The sequence below is a fragment of the Tachypleus tridentatus genome, chromosome 8, assembly GCF_004210375.1.
Source record: "Tachypleus tridentatus isolate NWPU-2018 chromosome 8, ASM421037v1, whole genome shotgun sequence".
Taxonomy (NCBI): Eukaryota; Metazoa; Arthropoda; class Merostomata; order Xiphosura; family Limulidae; genus Tachypleus; species Tachypleus tridentatus.
Genome location: NC_134832.1, coordinates 126,337,880 through 126,356,343, shown reverse-complemented (window position 1 = coordinate 126,356,343; position 18,464 = coordinate 126,337,880). Strand labels below are relative to the sequence as shown.

Sequence of the window (18,464 nt, the reverse complement as noted above, 5' to 3'; positions counted from 1 at the left end):
AAATAATTTGTTTATAAAAGTACATTCTTCACAGTTTTAAGTTAAAAAATAAACACTTTACAAAAGCACAAGCAACTTATTTTTCAGCCAAAAAAATACAAGAAGTTACTGAGGAAAACAACATACAATATCTGTGTTTTACAAGATGATTATTGGTAGGGTCACTTGGTTCACCAGGACCAGCAATGTTCACTGCTCGCACTCGGAACTGATAAACCATGTTTTCTTTCAGGCCTGTCACTCGAGCTTCAGGGGTCGTGTCCTCAGTTTTTAAAGCCTCTACCCAATCAGCACTAAACTTATCCTTCATCTCAACAATGTAGTGTGTCACTGGACGACCTCCATCATTCTCAGGTGCTGACCAGTGAAGATCAACACGTGTGTTATCCCAGTCTACAATGCTTGGAACAGAAGGTTTATCAGGTTCATCTACAAATGGCAAAGATATAAAACAAACTTTTATTCAAAAAATAATTTTATTTCTTCTTTTAAGTTATACTGTTGACCAGAGATAATACAAAATATTTCTGTTTATCAAATGAATATTGATTAAAGGAAAAACATATCTAGCAAAAACAAATGAAGTTCTATACGGAGAGAGAGAAAACAAAATAAGAATTTTATCACTGACAATACAATGTTTTAAAACATGGCACTTATTCTGTTATATGATAAACTGGTTATCTTTGTTAACAACACTTGCTGCCAATTTCAGCCAAGTTTGTACACTTCTCTAAAACATATTTGGTAATTTTCATATACTGAACAATAAATTCTATAAAATTCTTCATGTAGTGAAAAATGTGTGTTAGAGTTCCATAAGTTCAGAAATTTTATAATGTGACCTAATTAGGACTTGAACCCATGTTTGCAGATGCATTATTAGTTGGGTTAATTGCACAAAACACCCCAATTTGGCCATAACAATATCACTGTACAAAGTAGTAAACTTATTAATGCACTGAAGGAAAAATCAAACTTGCCATAGGGATTCTTTGCTAAAATTGGATCAGTAATTTCCAGAGGTTCAGATTCACCCTCCTTGTTCACAGCTTTGACCCTAAACTTGTATTTCTTTTTGGGTGTAAGTCCATCTACTTTGATGCCATCTTTATCTGGTCCCACTTCTCCAGCTGGAACCCATCTTCCAGTTTCAACATCCATTTTTTCAACAACATATCCCTGAAGCTGTTGACCACCACAGTCTTTAGGTCTCTTCCATTTAAGTTTAACATGATTAGCACGCACCTCTTCTGCCTTCAGTGGACCTTGTGGTGGCATTGGTTTATCTGTAGACAGATTATGCAACTTAAACAAAAATATGTAATATTTGGGTTTCTTCATTTTAAAAATATCACACATGCATTTCAAAAGTTACTTTCCTAACAAAATTAGTTTAATTAAAAAAGAAATTATCTCCACACACACACACACACACACACACACACATTTTCTATTGAACAAAATCCTAAATTGTGAGTTTCTTACCTAACACAATCAATTCAACCATTTACCTCATATGATCAATTCATCTAGGGATTATCAGTTCCTTACCTAAGACAACAACTTCACCGATGGATGTTGCAGTACCTGAGCTGTTTGTTAAAGTCAGTGTGTATTTTCCACTATCTGCTCTAACAGCACTTCTCACTGTTAACATTGTATCTTTCTTTGTTTTTTCAATGGTAATCCTGAATTAAATCAATGTAAAATACAATTTCTTTTTTGTTAATTCAAATTACAATAGGAAAGATTTAGTACTTAATTATTTTACTTAAATGTTCAAAAAATTCCTTAGGAATTCAATTTTTTTGGCATACACCTTTTAGTTTTAAAAATTTTGATATGATTATCATAATTATTAGGTTGTGCACGAAAATACTATTTTTAAAAAGGTACTTTGCATATGCTACTCTTAATAAATTCAAAAGAATGTATCTGTTACTTCATAAATGCTTTGATGGGAAATATTTTTAAAAACTATGTAAAATCACGAAAAAACAACTCAAAACTGATCATTCACACAAATAAATTACATATAATGTCCACGTACTGAACTATATGGAATTTGTATGCGAGTTTTTGGATTGGAAATTGATTTTTTTTTCTAACTTTAAAAGCTTCTTTCTTATAATTTTGTGATGTATCATTACACTCTCATTCCTATAATACAGGTAGTCATCAACATAATATCAAAAGTTTAAACAAAAACTATCCCATATCTCACCTATTTGAGGGTTTGATTTCTGCACCATTTAATTCCCAGAGAACTTCTGGAGGAGGTTCACCTCCAAATGTAATGTCGTACTTTATCATTTGTCCTTTCTTAATAATCAAGTTTGTGAGCTGGTCACCAATAATGTATGGTTTCACTAGAAAATAAAATAAGTAGGTAAATGTCATTATTTTTTTTCACTTTCTTTTTTGAGTTAACAACATACAGACTTGATATAACACCAGTTAAAATGTAGATTTACAAAAACATATTAATGAGTACTACATTCATGTCATGAAAACTACTGAGACTGACATGGAATAACTCAGTACGAATGAAGCACTTTATGAAAGTACTTTTTGTGTAAATTATAAACTGTTCATTTTTAAAGAAAATACAATTACAACTTTGTACAAACAAACCTAAAATACTATTTAATATCTAAATAAAAGAATAAAGTAATTTTATGTAGCAGTAAATCGTTTATTAGTGATTTTTGAGAAACAAAAAGTAGCAAATGTCAGATTAACTCGTACATGCTTCATATACACAATACAAATAATAAATTTTAAAATGCAAACAATTTAATATAAATATTTGTACCTTAATTTTATACTAAAACGTTCAATAACTTGTTTATAAATTGATAAAAGGTTGAAAACTGCCAAAACTTACCTTAAAGTCAAAATTCAATAACTAAATTAAATGTATAAAAAGACATAATAGAAATAACCTTTAAAATCATTGTGACTTATATTTTGAATAAGAAAATCACTTTAATGAGCATTTTTGTACTAAATTATTTTTAATTCCCTAAAAATATCATGGATAAGAAAGAATTATCTAGAAATGTATTTTCTTTTGTTATTTATTTAGTAAGGAGATTCCTACCAAACCGTGATTTAACAATCAGAGGCTTAGTTGGATCACTGGGTTCACCAGGACCAGCTTTATTGATAGCACGCACACGAAACTGGTACTGTATTCCTTCTTTCAACCCTTCCACTTTTCCCTTGAGTTGATCTGCTGGTAATTCCTAAGGTGTAATTTTGAAAAACAGGTCTTACTAAACTATTTAACATATTTTAACTGAGTCTTCATTTAACAACAACTGTAATTCTATTTTTTATTTCATCTTTTTGTTTTCTATTAATGTTTACCTTCTAGATGTTTCAAGTTTATAATTTCTGTTCTACTTTTGGATTATTTTTACAAAATTTAATTTTACTTTTATTTACTAAGGTTGTTTCATAAAGGAACCAAAAATTATAAAATTAAAGAAAACATTACTGATAGTTTTGCATAAGATTTGAATTTCTATGAGAGAGTGGTAACTAAAATAAACAAATTTTATTTGTTACTATGTACACAATAAAATAAGAATGAGGTAATGTGTAGTTTGTGTGTGGATTCATTTTATTTGTTTGGAATTTCATGCAAAGCTACACGAGAGCTATTTGAGCTGGCCATCCTTAATTTAGTAGTGCAAGACTACAGGGAAGGCAGCTAGTCATCACCACCCACCACCAACTCTTTGGTTAATTCTTTTACTAAAGAATAGTGGGATTGACCATCATATTGTAACACCTCCATGGCTGAAAGGGCGAGCATGTTTGGTGTGATGAGGATTCGAACCTGCGATCCTCGGATTATGAGTTGAGTGCCTCAACCACCTGGCCATGCCGGGCCCTGTGCATGGATAAAATAAAATACTAATATTATGAAATATATCCATAAAAACTATCTCAAATACATTAAACCTCATGAAGCAAATGAAAAATCAACTTGTTTTTTAATTGATGGTAACTTTTACTGCTTAGTATAAATACATAAATTAAAAAAAATAACCCCAAGTAAAAAACAAAATTAAATTCAAAATACTGCATAAATTACAAGGATATAAAATATGCTATGGATTTTGAATCTCACATTATAACCTGTACACTGGGGATCCTTTTAATTTCTGCAGCATCTTTAATTGTGTTTTTGTTTGGGCTTGTTTTTGTTCATTTAAATTTCATTCACCACAAGTTGATTTTGTTGTGTTTAACACAGTTCTTCTATCTGATTTTATTTTGATCAATTGCTTAAGTATTAATTTTCTTTACATCCATACATGTATATATATATATACACACACACACACACACACTACATGGCCAAAAGTATGTGAACACCCAACCATTACAATCATATGTGCTTGTTGAACATCTCATTCCAAAACCATGGGCATTAATATGGAGTTGGTCCCCCTTCTGCTGCTATAACAGCCTCCACTCTTCTGGTAAGACTTTTCACTAGATTTTGGAACATGGCTGCAGGGATTCATTCCTATTCAGCCACAAGAGCATCAGTGAGGTCGGGCGAGAAGGACTGGCTAGCAGTCGACATTCCAATTCATCCCAAAGGTGTTCGATAGTGTTGAGGTCAGGGTTCTGTGCAGGCCAGTCAAATTCTTCCACACTACACTTGGTAAACCATGTCTTTATGGACCTCAGTTTGTGCATGGGGACATTATCATGCTGAAACAAAAAAAGAGCTTTTCCCAAACTGTTGCCACAAAGTTGGAAGCACACAATTCCCTAGAATATCATTGTATGCTGTAGGACTAAGATTTCCCTTCACTGGAATTGAAGAGCCTAGTCCAAACCATGAAAAGCAGACCCAGACGATTATTCATCCTCCGCAGCACTTTACATTTGACACTATGCATTCATGCAGGTAGCATTTTCCTAAACCCAAATTCGTTTGTCAGACTACCAGATAGTGAAGTGTGATTCATCACTCAAAAGAATATGTTTCCATTGTTCCAGAGTCCAATTGCAGTGTGCTTTACACCACTCCAGCTGACGCTTAGCATTCGCATGGTCATCTTAGGCTTGTGTGCAGCTCCTTGTGCTGACGATGCCTCCAGAGGCAGTTTGGAACTCGGTAGTGAGTGTTGCAACTGTGGACAGACTATTTTTATGCACTACATGCTTCAGCACTTAGCAGTCCTGTTCTGTGAGTTTGTGTGGCCTACCGCTTCGTGGCTGACCTGTTGTTGCGTCTGGACGTTTCCAATTCACAATAACAGCACTTACAGTTGACTGAATCAGCTTTAGCAGAGCAAAAATTTGACGAACTAACTTGTTGGAAAGGTGGCATCCTATGACAGTGCGAAGTTGAAAGTCACTGAGCTCTTCAGTATGACCCATTCCACTGCCAATGTTTGTCTATGGAGATTGGATGGCTGTATGCTTGATTTTATGCACCTGTTAGCAATGGGTGTGGCTGAAATAACCAAACCCACTAATTAGAAAGGGTGTCCACATACCTTTGGCCATGTAGTGTATATTCAAATATAAAAATCAACTTCTAAAACAAATAAAGACGTACCAGTGCTTTAGTCCAGTCATTTGAGAACTTATCTTTGTACTCAATGCGATAGTTAGTAATAGGAGCACCACCATCATTTTCTGGAGGAACCCATTTAAGATCAACAAAGTCCTTGTCCCAGTCAGTTATCTCCACATTTCCTGGTTTAGTAGGCTCATCTGAAAATAAAATAGCAAATGATTAATACTTGTGACTAAACTGTTAATTTATTTGTTTCACTCCATTAGTATGTTGTTTTGATAACTTTACTATAAACAAATTAAAAGAAAATAGCGATTTATTTTATTCAGTGAAATGCAACAGAGCATCAGAAAGCACATAATAACCAATTAAGTAAACCAAATAATTACTCGAAGGAAAATAATCTACATGTTACTAAGGGTGCCTGAGTAAGACAAAAAATTTAGAAATCAACCAAAGAAACAGAAACTGAACTAGGCCACTACACAAGCCTACATTATTTACTACAGAATTTCTTATTACAAATTTTTTGTTGAACTTTCCAAATTATAAATACTTATATAATTTAGCTACATTATAAAAATGACACTTTCAATTTGTTTCAAACCATTAACATTTACCAAGCATATAAAAAACTGAATATACAATAAAATTTACCATAAGGATCTTTAGCAAGGGTTGTTTTTTCTGCATTCAGAGGTTCAGATAATCCTTTCTTATTGTGAGCACGTATTCTAAATTTGTATTCCTTCTTTGCTTTAAGATCTGTGATGTCAATGTTTGTTTCTTCAGTTCGAGCTACTTCAGTCCAGCCTCCCCTTACACCTAGATCTTGTCTTTCCACCACATAATTTAAAAGTGGTAGGCCACCATTGTCTGTTGGAGGTTTCCATGATAACTTACATCTATCTTTATAGACATCAAAGACATTCAGTGGTCCTTCTGGTGGTTTAGGAACATCTAGAAGAAAAACAGAGATTTGTGTTCTCTACACATTATATACTCATAGTTAAAATAAGTAGGATTTTTACAAAAGAACCCAATTACATTTTACACTTATGAAAGAATTTGATATGAAAAGTAAGTCTCTAACAAGTGTGTGTACACATCCTATTACACTTTATAATAGCAACAAAAACAATGCATAAGTTTTGTTTGTTTGAATTTGTCAAGCCGCATGTGTAACTAACCTGATACCCTATTAAAATAAATTGTAATAAAGATTCTGAAAATGCTTAACTTTTGTTAGATTTTGTTTTTATGTGCAAAGCTGCACAGTTGGCTCTCTCCATTGTGTTTACCACATAAATATAGCCAAATTTTCAGCATTATAAAAACCCTGTGCTTAGTGCTGAACTCCTATCAAGGAGGCAATCCTGAAATTGTTTTGTCTCTTTCACAAGTTAAAGAAACAATAGCTAACTAAGGTATAATATGTATTTGAACTTTGTGTGACACTTATTACACATTTGCAAGAAAGACTTCTACATATCTAAATGATCAAATGTTTGTTATAAATATATTTATTTATAATTTCCAAAACTTTAAAAAAATCATACCAAGGACATTAATATCCAATTGGCATGCATCTTTCCCTTGTTCATTGCTAATTTCAAATTCATAATTGCCCGAAGTTCCTCTGAAAGCTTTTTTCAGAGTGATCAGGACCTTGTCTTGTTTGACAGCTATATCACATTCTTTTTTGGATACAGGTTGGCCATTTCTAAGGAACTTGGCTACAACATCTGATGTTCTGGTTCCAGTAACTAAATGAGAGAAACAATGAAAACAAAACTTTCAATGATAAATTTGAGACAAAACCAGAATGGTGAATACAAAGAGGTTTGTGAAAAAAGCAAGCTAAAATACCTGTCAATTAATGGAAATGTTCAAACTTAATTAAAATATTTCAAAGTAATAACTTGAACTTAAACTTTATCTCAAACTTTTAAGATTATAAAAAAAGATTTTTAATAAACAACATTTACTGTTTGCTTTACATTGACAACAAATAAAGATTCAGAGGTGATCTTACTTTTGAAATCCCCACAATTCATTTACCATGATAAAATCATCGTTGTTTGAGAAACAATCCAGCAAATTTTGTACTTTGACCTTGAATGCATTTAGAACATTCAACATTGCCTAAAGCATCAATCTGCCACGATTGTTTGATATTGATTCAACAGGCTGCATGTAATTAACCAACAGACTTTGGAAAATAGGAATAAGGTTAAGTTGAATTTTGACCCCTTAGAACATTCCCCACAGTTCATAGCATCTGCGTACAAAGTTTGGTTGATATTGTCCCAATAGGTCCAGAAGAGTTAAGAGGTAAAATAACCACACATCTCATTTTTATATAAACAGATTAAAAAGTTCAATCTGTTAAAGTAAATTTTTAAAATATTTCCTTTGAAGAAACAGTAACAAAAACAGTACAATTCTTTTGATTCCTTTAACAATTTCTAATTATTTAAGCAGTGTATACTACTACAAATTATTGTTTGAGTACTGTTTCACCTTATGATGTATATTTGTGATATATTTTCTGCCTTACTAAGAGAGCTTTTCTTCTATAGAAGTGTAGTTTTAAAATACAATAAATTTAGATTTAATCAATAATTAAAGCATAAAAAGTTAGATATCTGACAGAAATATTAACATAATCAAACACAATCTTGCAAAAATGCACCACTGAATAAAATTATCATTGTTTAAATATTAATACAAACTTACCTAAATATGGTATTTCAAGAGTCATAGGTTTGCCAGCATCTCCAATAAAATTATAGCTCTCTAGTTTGATGATTGGTGCTTTTTCAGCTGTTACAATAAAAGTTATTTACCATGTAAGTATTCCAACTGTACTTTTCAAAATAAACAGTTCTCAAAACTACGAGTGATAACATAAAGTTTTTAATTTATGTAAATTTCAAATTACATTTTTCAGAATATAATTAAAACAATCATTTTCATTTATTTAACTTTAAAATATTAAACACATAATTCTACTAAATAACTATTAAGTTAGAGAAAATAAAAGTTCTAAAAGAGAGAAATTAATGTTAAATTTACAATATAGCACTAGAGACAGAAACTAAGAATTTACATCATACATAACTTGAAATAACACAAACTACTTTGAAAATAAGACAATAATATATGATTAGTTGTTGAACAAACCTTGATCCAGTAAAATAACTCTTAAAAAAAGTAATGTTGTTCTATCAACTTATCAAGCTATCTCTGTAACATTACTTAGCATTTAGTTAGTAATTTAATTTGAAAATAATAAACATTTTACAAGCAACTATTAACTTCTGCAAATATTTAGTTTACAACTTGATTGAAGAATGAGCAACTCTTTGAAGACAATAACCACATCAGTAATATTTAGTGTGATTCGAGAATTAACAACATTTCACAGGAAACCACCGTCTTCTGCAGTATTTAGCTGAAGTATGAATAAAAAATGGCAACTTAGACATCTATCTTCTGCAATATTTTGTATAAAGTATTAATGAAGAATAATTAACATTTCGTGGGCAATGCTTACCTTCTGCAACATTCAGTTTACAGCTCGACGTTAAGTCTTTACATTCACACCCATAAGTTCCATCGTCTTCCATTTGGCAGTTGTTGATGATCAGTTGATGCTTTCCATTATTAAGCATTTTGATGGAAATCCTTCAATAGATTGTAAATACATCACTTAATATTTGTTGAATAATAATAATACAATCTTAGCCTGCTGCAAATTATATTTTATTATGCTTTATATTTACTACTAAGTTTAAAATAAGTTTATCAGATTGAAGTTCTTGTCATAAATTTACACAATCATCCTCATGAAGAAATTATTTAATTTCAATTTTTTTTAATTTTAATAGACACTAAATTATTTCTTTAATAGTCAAAATAATAAGAATATAAGGATTATCATGATGAATACGTTTTTAAAACTAGATAAGACTAAATCATCAGATCCTATCAGTACAATTATTTAAATAACATCTTCACTTTTTTACTATCTTAACGTTTCACATTAGTTTGTGTCAAAAACGTTTTTATGAACTATAATCAAGTTTTGAATAAGTACTTCCTGAGAACAAAATTAATGTAATGGTACTACACAAGAGCTATAAACTTATGAAAAATTGATGAAAATTTAAGATTTTTTTTAAAAAGAACAATTCTATCCTAGTCAAATTAAGAGTAAAATTATCTTCAAACTTTGGCATTGCACCATAAAATGTATATAATTCAGTTTTACAATTACCTGTCTGTAGGCTTCACAGGCACTCCATCCTTGAACCATGTTAATGGTGCCTTTGGATCTAACATTTCCATTTCTAAAACAACCATTTCTCTCTCTAATACATTCTGGTCCTTCAACTTCTTGACTATTCTATTTGCAGCTAAATATAGTAAAAATCAATAAATTAACTTGCACCTAGAAGATAACACAACATAATCCAGTTTCCAAACAGAAAAATGCATCTAAATAACAACAAATATGACAACTAAAATTAACTACATAATAATATCTAAGACAACTAAAATTATACAATTAACAGCTAAGACAACTAGGATCAACTAATCAATAATAAGAGGAATAAATAAAAAAATGGAAAATACAGTAGTTTATATGAGCTTGCATTTACTTATATGTGCAGTTGTACACTAACAAATAAAATAACAATATACTAAAATACAAATTGATACACTGCAAATAAATATATTAAAATTAAATTAAATTATTTATAATAATAAAAAAATTAATTTTGCTCGAATATATAAAAACCAGTTAACTTTATGGCTAAACAAGTTGAATCTAAGTTTCTTCCTGTATAAAAAACAAATAGTTTTATTTTAAAACTAAAAGTTAATTTTGCTACAAGTTTCTGTCTAAAAGTACAAAAAAAGACATTACTTTATAATCACAGAGTCAATGATACTTTATGTTTCTACTCAGAAGTAGAGATGGGTGATAAGCTTCATTAATCAATTTGATGTGTGTCACAAAAATAACCAACAAATCAAAATTAGGTGTTTCTTCTTATTATTATTCCAACTTATTCCAATTACACTGCTGGCCAAAATCTTAAGGCCAATGAATGTAAAGACTCAACCACCTATTTGAGTAGAGCTTTGAAAGATTAAAATAAGAAAAGGGAAAATCAAAATCAAAACCTTTTTCACCATTTAATTGGGAAAATGTGAACACAATGAAATTAGCCTAAATACTAACTGATCAAAAGTTTAAGACCATACCAAAAAGAAGTCCTAAACAGGGTAGGATATGCCCAACAAGAGGTCTCAGTAGTGAGTTGCATGGCTGTCATTGCGAATAACTGCAAACATTCTCTTTCGCATGTCGACATAAATATTTGCAGAAGGCTGGCTGGAATTTTATTCCAAGTGGTAAGATGGCTTCACAAAGATCATGCACTGTTTGAAACTGACATAGACTTCCCTTGCCATCCACCCCAAACATTTTCAATGAAGTTCAGTTTGGGCAAACAAGCTGGATGGTCCAAAAAAATCATGTTATTTGCCATGAAAAGTCCTTTGTCCTGTGGGCGTTGTGGATTGCAACATTGTCCTGCTGAACGACCCAGTCATTTCCACACAAGCAAGGGACTTCGGTCAATAATGATGCTCTCTCCAACATGCCAATGTAGCCAGCTGCTGTTTGATGCCCCTGTATAACCTGAAGCTCCATTGTTCCATGGAAGGAGAAAGCACCCCAGATCATGATGGAACCTCCTTCACTGTGTCATGTAGACAATGTCTCCGGTGGGATATACTTATCGTGCCAGTAACGTTGGAAGCCATCTGAACCATTGAGGTTAAATTTTTTTCTCATCAGAGAACAAAACCTTTTTCCACTTTTCTACGTTCCGTGTTTGGTGCTTCTGAACAAAGTCTAATCGAGCTGTTTCGTGGTGTGGAAGGAGACGTGGCCTTTGAAGAAGTTTATGGTTTTTAAAGCCTTTCTCTCATAGATGCTGTCTTATTGTTCTTGAGCTGCATTCTGCATCCATAAGGGCCTTAATTCGACGATTGGCTGGTGTCTTGCTGGAAAACCCATTGAATCCTCCTGCTCAACACCAGCAAAATTTTCTTGGGCCAAACACATGAAATTCTTGTTCCGTATCCTTCAGGGTCTTTTAAGAAATTTGGAACAGCAGTTTTACTACACCCAATCTCACCAGTGATGGCACGTTGAGAGATACCTTGCTTTGCAGCTCGACAATTCTACCACACTCAAACTCTGTCAACTTTTTATCCTTTGCCATGTTTTTACCTAATGTAACACAGGAGATGTCAGTGGGAGATGTTGACAACACAAATGATCGAACACAAATGACTAAAATTCGTTTCAGTATGGTCTTAAACTTTTGACCAGCTAGTATTTAGGTTAATTTCAGAGTGTTCACATTTTTCCTATTAAATGCTAAAAAAGTTTTTTATTTTTATTTTCCCTTTTCTTATTTTCATCTTTCGAAGCTCTACTCAAATAATTGGTTGGGTCTAACAACACAAAATGCGTATTTTTTCTTTATGTACATTGGCCTTAAGATTTTGGCCAATGTGTATCTAAGTAATTGAAATACTGCCACTACAAGTTCCAATTATTATTTTCAATTAATTCAAGTTTGTTAAGCCTAGTATCACAAAGAGACAGTAAAGACACACCTATATTATCAACATTTTATTTCTGGCTATCTAGATATAGCTGTGTATGTTATGTTCACCCCCAAATAAGTGCTTGATTGCCTTTGTATAGTTGTGATCACATAAAACCTCAAACTGAATTTCCAGCAATAAGTATGTACAACTTAAGTTAACCTACACTTGATAGTAATTTCATTAGTCTCTATTACACCTAGTTTTTTTTTTCTGATTCATAATCAATGCTAGGAAGTAATGTTCATTTTCTTTAACAAAAATTCAGTAGTTTTAGGAGAATACTCTTGTTAAAATTCCTAGGGAGAGACCCATGGAATGACATCAATTACATTATCAGCTTGTTAAATGTTTTTTGTTATGTTGTTTATATGATACATTTTCATCTTCTCTTTTAATCCTGAAGTAGAATAACATAATTATAAATTGTTGTATCTGAAGATTTATGTCAAATTAAACAAATGGTGATTTGTAAATGTCTTTAAAAAAAACAAGTTAAAATTAAAAATATTAGTCTTATGTCTAGATAATTAATTAATAAGCATGATGATTAATCAGTTAGCAAATTCTGTTGTGCATTTCTATCAAGAAGTATACACAAGAAACAGCTAACATTATTTTAATAGTTAATATACAAATTGTGAAACAAGATAAGTATTCACAACATTGTATCTTTTATATGTTAGAGAATCTGCAGGATTAAACCGAATAATGTAAGTTTTTAACATGCAGATACAATGTTGTGAAACAAGATAAGTATTCACAACATTGTATCTTTTATATGTTAGAGAATCTGCAGGATTAAACCGAATAATGTAAGTTTTTAACATGCAGAAACAATGGGGAATTATAAAATCTAATAATTAGCTTTATCCCTGTTACCATGGGTATCCATTACTTTGTATGACAAAGTATTTAGTGATTTACATTCAAAATTTAGTTAAAATAGTTTTGTTTATTTTATACCAGCTAATAATCCATATTTTAATAGTATACAAGTTTTAAGTTCTGTATTTTATAATACAATATTTTTAAAAATTCCTAATTTCTCCTAATGTCAGAAATGTGACAATTTTCTCCATTTTATCCACCAACGTTTTAATAAGTACATAACATAAACTACTCACTAGAAAATTATTATTATTCATAAAAAAAAGCATAATTTTACAACCTTCAATCTTGTTTGGTTATGGAGCCATCAAATGGAAAATCAGACCCCTTTGTCACACCCACCCATCACATTCTCTCTCTTAGGATTTGTTAATAGTTCTCTCTTATGCTTAATACTAAATTATATATAAATAATAGGAAGCCAAAATTATCACCTATCAAACAACATATTATATTATGTTGTCTGGAGCATACTTTATATGTATATAAATATATATTTGCTAATTACAGAGCTAATATACATTAACCTGAAATGGTTCATGCAGAGTGAAGAAATGAAACTAGTTCTTACGTTCAACAATGAGTTCACTAACTGTCTCATCACCATTAGTCTTGCAGTGGTATTGGCCTTCATCACTTACTTTCACTTGTTTAAAACCAAACGTCGTTTTCTTCCTTCTGCTAGAAGTTCAATTCTAATAAAAAAAAACAGACGAAGTCTAATTTCGAATTACTGAATTTAGGTTTCATCCTAACCTCTTTAAATATGTACAATGAACATTAATTAATGCTAACAGTGATAACTGGAACATTCACAGAATGGATGATTTTGCATATAGACAAATCTTTAAAAGGAGTAACTTAACCAGCAGTCTGTGTATTTATATTAAAACAAATATGCATTTCCTACAGCTATACAATTCAGTAATCTCAACATAACTCCATGATAGTCAGGGTTAGAACAGGAATAAGTGATAATTACTGACCACAAAATACCTGTACTCACAGTGACAGTTTTACTAAAACAACCTTCACAGAGAAATATCAAAGTGATTAATTATATAGTCATGTCAAGTACCAGTGCTACAAAATAAAGACAGGTAAAAACAGTAGCATCATTCAAACTTGACATTTGTTAATAAAAGAGAGAAAATCCAAGTGCAAGCCTTGAATCTACCAACAGGTATTTCACTGTAGAAAAAATTCTACTTGGTAAGTGAACCATATCTAACATTCTTTACAACAAAAATAAAGTGAAAGTTCCAGAATATTTAGATTAACGAACAAGGGCAAGACATTGAAAGCAAAATATCGTGATCTGTATTTCTATATGAATTATGTTGCATAAAAAAATCTGTTTATGATGAAATGTATGGAGAAAATTAATATGACATCAAAAACGATTCCACAGTCATTCTGAATAAAGCATAATCTAGCTTTAAATATGTCATCACATTAGAAGCAAAACAATGACATATGTGAAGTAAGCTCTTTTATGTTTGTTTATGCTTATAGCTGCTGAGAAACTTCAAAAGTAAAATATCAGTTCGAAAGCTGACAATGATTACATCATTCTTGAAAATTGATTTATTGTATATTTGACCAATATAATTTAGTTTGTATTCTGTAGGCAAGTCATTTGTTGAGAAAAAAAAAAAGACATTACATGGGAGGTTAATGAACTTTGATTTTAGTTATGCAATTTGTATAATTCATGTGATATAAAATAATAAACAGATAAGTATATGCATATACAGTTTGTTTTGTTTTCAATTGTGTGACAAACATTACTACCCTATAATCTCATATTTAAGTCAATAATTTTTGGTATTAACTATCCACAGTATTTAGAAGTGACTGAATTGACCATTCAAATGGCTCAATATTATAGATGAATTAGTTTAAATGTGTTTGAATTAATGAAGTTCACTGTACTACATACTAATAACCGAGATTCATAAGTTCACATAAAAAGTTCGAAAAATATTTCTAACTACTTTAGCCATATTACCATCTCTCACTCATAAAACATTGTGTATGTAGCAACTTATCGCCAATTAAAACTGTCTTGTTGATTGTATTCAGTGTATAAATGGTATCCTAAAACACATACATAGTAAATTTCAACTCTGTCAACTTGATCAATTAAAGCACAAAATCCTGGTCCCTTTTAAACACGCTTTCTATAAGTAATTACCTGAATTAAAAACTAATTTACAAAAGTTTTATTTACTTTCAACTAGCTATTTAAAATATGTCAAAATATTATATTTAAAAAAGAATATAACTGTAAACTGTCAAACCTTAGTTATAGAATTATCATTTCTTAAAATAAAAAAAATAAAAAACATAAGTCTGTTTGATCAATTTCGTTATCACAAAGCAAATGTACAATGTTGCATAAAATATTTAATAGGCTACTAATAATTTCTCCAATTTTTTATAAGTAGATTTTGACCCTATTATACTTGATATTTTTTTTACAAAAAATAAACAATGATTTTAAAAACAGTCAATAATTATAAAAACCATCCTCAAAGCCCACATGTGAATCATAACATGTTATTTTACATTATTTTTAAAGTTTTGCCTCTTTTAACACAGTCCTAATTATTATAAACTGATAGAAAGAAGTATGGAAAGAACAACTGAAATATTAACAACAAGTAATAATAGTGCAAGTATAACTTGACCTATTCCTTGAAAGACTAGAATAAATGTTTTACAAAATAGACAAAACTCTAAATTAAAATCACATGTACTTCATGCAGTTTAATTAGAACTAGGATTCTTTATTACTAGTACTTAATTGATTACAAATTAGTGTTGTTCTACATCTGTAAATAAGATAGATTCATTATACCTCTTTTCAGGTGTGATTTCAGTATCCCCTTTGAACCAATTAACAGGTGCTTCCCACTCATCCACTTCACACTCCAAAGTAACAGTTTCATTTTCTGTGACCTTCATACTTTTCAAAGGTTTCACAAATATAAATTTCTGGTCTGGAGAAAGAAATCCATGAAACAATATACCATATATTGAGGTGTGACAAACAACTCATAGATTAAAATTCACAAAATTTTAAATAGATTAATCATAAAAGAAACTATAGTGTAATTGTAAGTGTAATTATGTGTAAGGTGTGGGGTAAAAATATGTTTTACAAAGAAACATTCAAAATGTAATTAAACAACTATGTCAATACATTTGGCATCAAAACATGAAATTTGGCATGAAATTTTAATACACGTTTTAATTTGTTAATATCAAATATCTCAAAAAGAAATTTTTTAAATAAGTTAACAATCTTCTCTTCCTACCTCATATGGCCTCTTGAGTTTGACACAATGAGAAAACTTTGTACAAAATATATTTTACAGAAAACATTTTTAACAAGACTAGAAAATACACATTGGCAGCAAAAGAAATTACCGATATATTATTTAACACACAGTAACAGGAATGTTTGCAGGAGACTTAAGTGCACTCCTTATAATATAAAAATTGCTTAACTATAATATCACATACAGCCCCCATTATTCTTGTTTTACTATGATATAAACAAGAATGTCAAATCCAAATGTCACACCCTTCATATAACATCTAGTCTTTCAAAAAATATCAGTGATTCTCTGTGACACTTGCAGTTGGATTATTCATGACGAATAGCAAGAAAAGATACTCTTTTACTGAAGCATTTAGAAAACTAGCCAATTATGATGATAGGTTCAATGTATTTGATGTCAATTTCATTATTTATCAATGTGAAGCTTGCTTTGAGCATATAACAAAATATTTTTAATCTATTTATAGCTTAGTTAAGAATTCTGTTTTAGAACATTCTTTTTTTGTGTGTGATAATATTTGGTGTTCTAAATAAAACTATTTTTTAACACCAAAATTTCTCAACAAATGAGGTTTATGGTATTTGTCTAAATATTTTTCTGGTGGCAAAAAGACAAGCTTGTATATGTGTTAAACTTCTTGCTGTTTATAGAATTTTTTTAGTTATTGTTATAATAGTAACTAAAATATAAAAATTAGAGATTTCTTAGGTTAAAAAGAGAATATAAATGAAAAAAAAATTAGAAAAATTATCTTTGCAAAAAGTACATGCATATTTCCCATAATGATGTATTTCAACATTTTGTTTACTATTATTTACAATAAGCTCTTGCAGGGTGATTTACTACTTTATTATGGTAGTTAGACACATTTCAAACAACAATAAAACAATAAAATTGAAAGCAAAATAAATTTAAAGCTGTTAATAGCCTGAATCTGTTTAGGATAAATAATTGTATTTGTCTGTTACAAACTAAAGTCGTTCTAGAGACAAAATGTACTTTTGATTTTACTTCATGTATTTAAATTTTGAAACAGGTTATTTCACTACACTTAGTGCCATGGTACAGGAAATAAGAAATACAGTATAAAGTTTAATCAGGCTATAATTTTATACTCATTTAAAACATTCTAAAGGTTATGTATAAAAGTAGGAAATTGTAATATTAAAAAAGCATTTTTATTCTTAGTATGAAAATTACTTTACACACAACCAGTTAAAATCTAAGTCAGAGCAATTAGTAAATTTATAGACAAATATTTAGTAGAAATACTTTCTTAAAACTTCATACCTTTTGCATATTCATACTCATAATGTTTGCAAAAAGTGAAGGTAGACTAAGTAAATTTTAAGTTATAGTACACAACGCAATGTATCAACACTGTATTCAATTCATATGAAAGGAAATTTACCTTCTTGTCACATCTATCATGGACTAAGTTTTACTCATCAGAGAAAAGATACTGAGATATATCTAAATAACGTTTTTATAATTTTTTCTATCACACTTTGCAATAATTACAGAAATAGGTTAAAATTATCTTGTTTAATCTGTACCTGGTTTATATTCAACTAGGTTTAAATGTGATTTCCACCTTGATGCACTAAAAATCTTAAAGAATTCAAAAGCAAAATATAGAAAAGACAGACAAATATAGGTTTGGTGGAATAATTGCACAAAAATAATGGACAGAACAAATGGCCTCACCTGTGATAACTAATTACAAACTTAAAATAATATTTTTGTTTAAAAAAACCTTATCTGCAGTAATTGTTTGTAGTAAATGTTTCTAGAAATTTACCACCAAAAATAATTGCATATCATACAATTAAATTTATCTCTACTAACTATTTACAGAACAATCTCACCTGTAATAAGTTTTTTACAGAACAATTAGTTTCACCTATGCTAACTTTAAATCTCTTTCTCAACATTTAAACCAGAAATGTTAATATATTGTACTGTATGTATAA

The 18,464-nt window shown here is 30.2% G+C and overlaps 1 pseudogene across 1 annotated transcript in view; it reads right to left on the bottom strand.

The window, feature by feature from the left end:
- Positions 1-18,464, bottom strand: part of LOC143223440 (twitchin-like) — a 255,270-nt pseudogene that overhangs the window by 122,289 nt on the left and 114,517 nt on the right. The window contains exons 32-44 of the transcript XR_013012917.1: positions 16,005-16,146; positions 13,713-13,836; positions 9,837-9,975; positions 9,114-9,244; positions 8,294-8,380; positions 7,114-7,320; positions 6,212-6,514; positions 5,594-5,751; positions 3,107-3,251; positions 2,228-2,372; positions 1,555-1,691; positions 984-1,289; positions 127-429 (exon numbers count right to left, since the gene is read on the bottom strand). The product of XR_013012917.1 is annotated as a twitchin-like (transcript). The remainder of the gene's footprint in view (positions 1-126; positions 430-983; positions 1,290-1,554; positions 1,692-2,227; positions 2,373-3,106; positions 3,252-5,593; positions 5,752-6,211; positions 6,515-7,113; positions 7,321-8,293; positions 8,381-9,113; positions 9,245-9,836; positions 9,976-13,712; positions 13,837-16,004; positions 16,147-18,464) is intronic.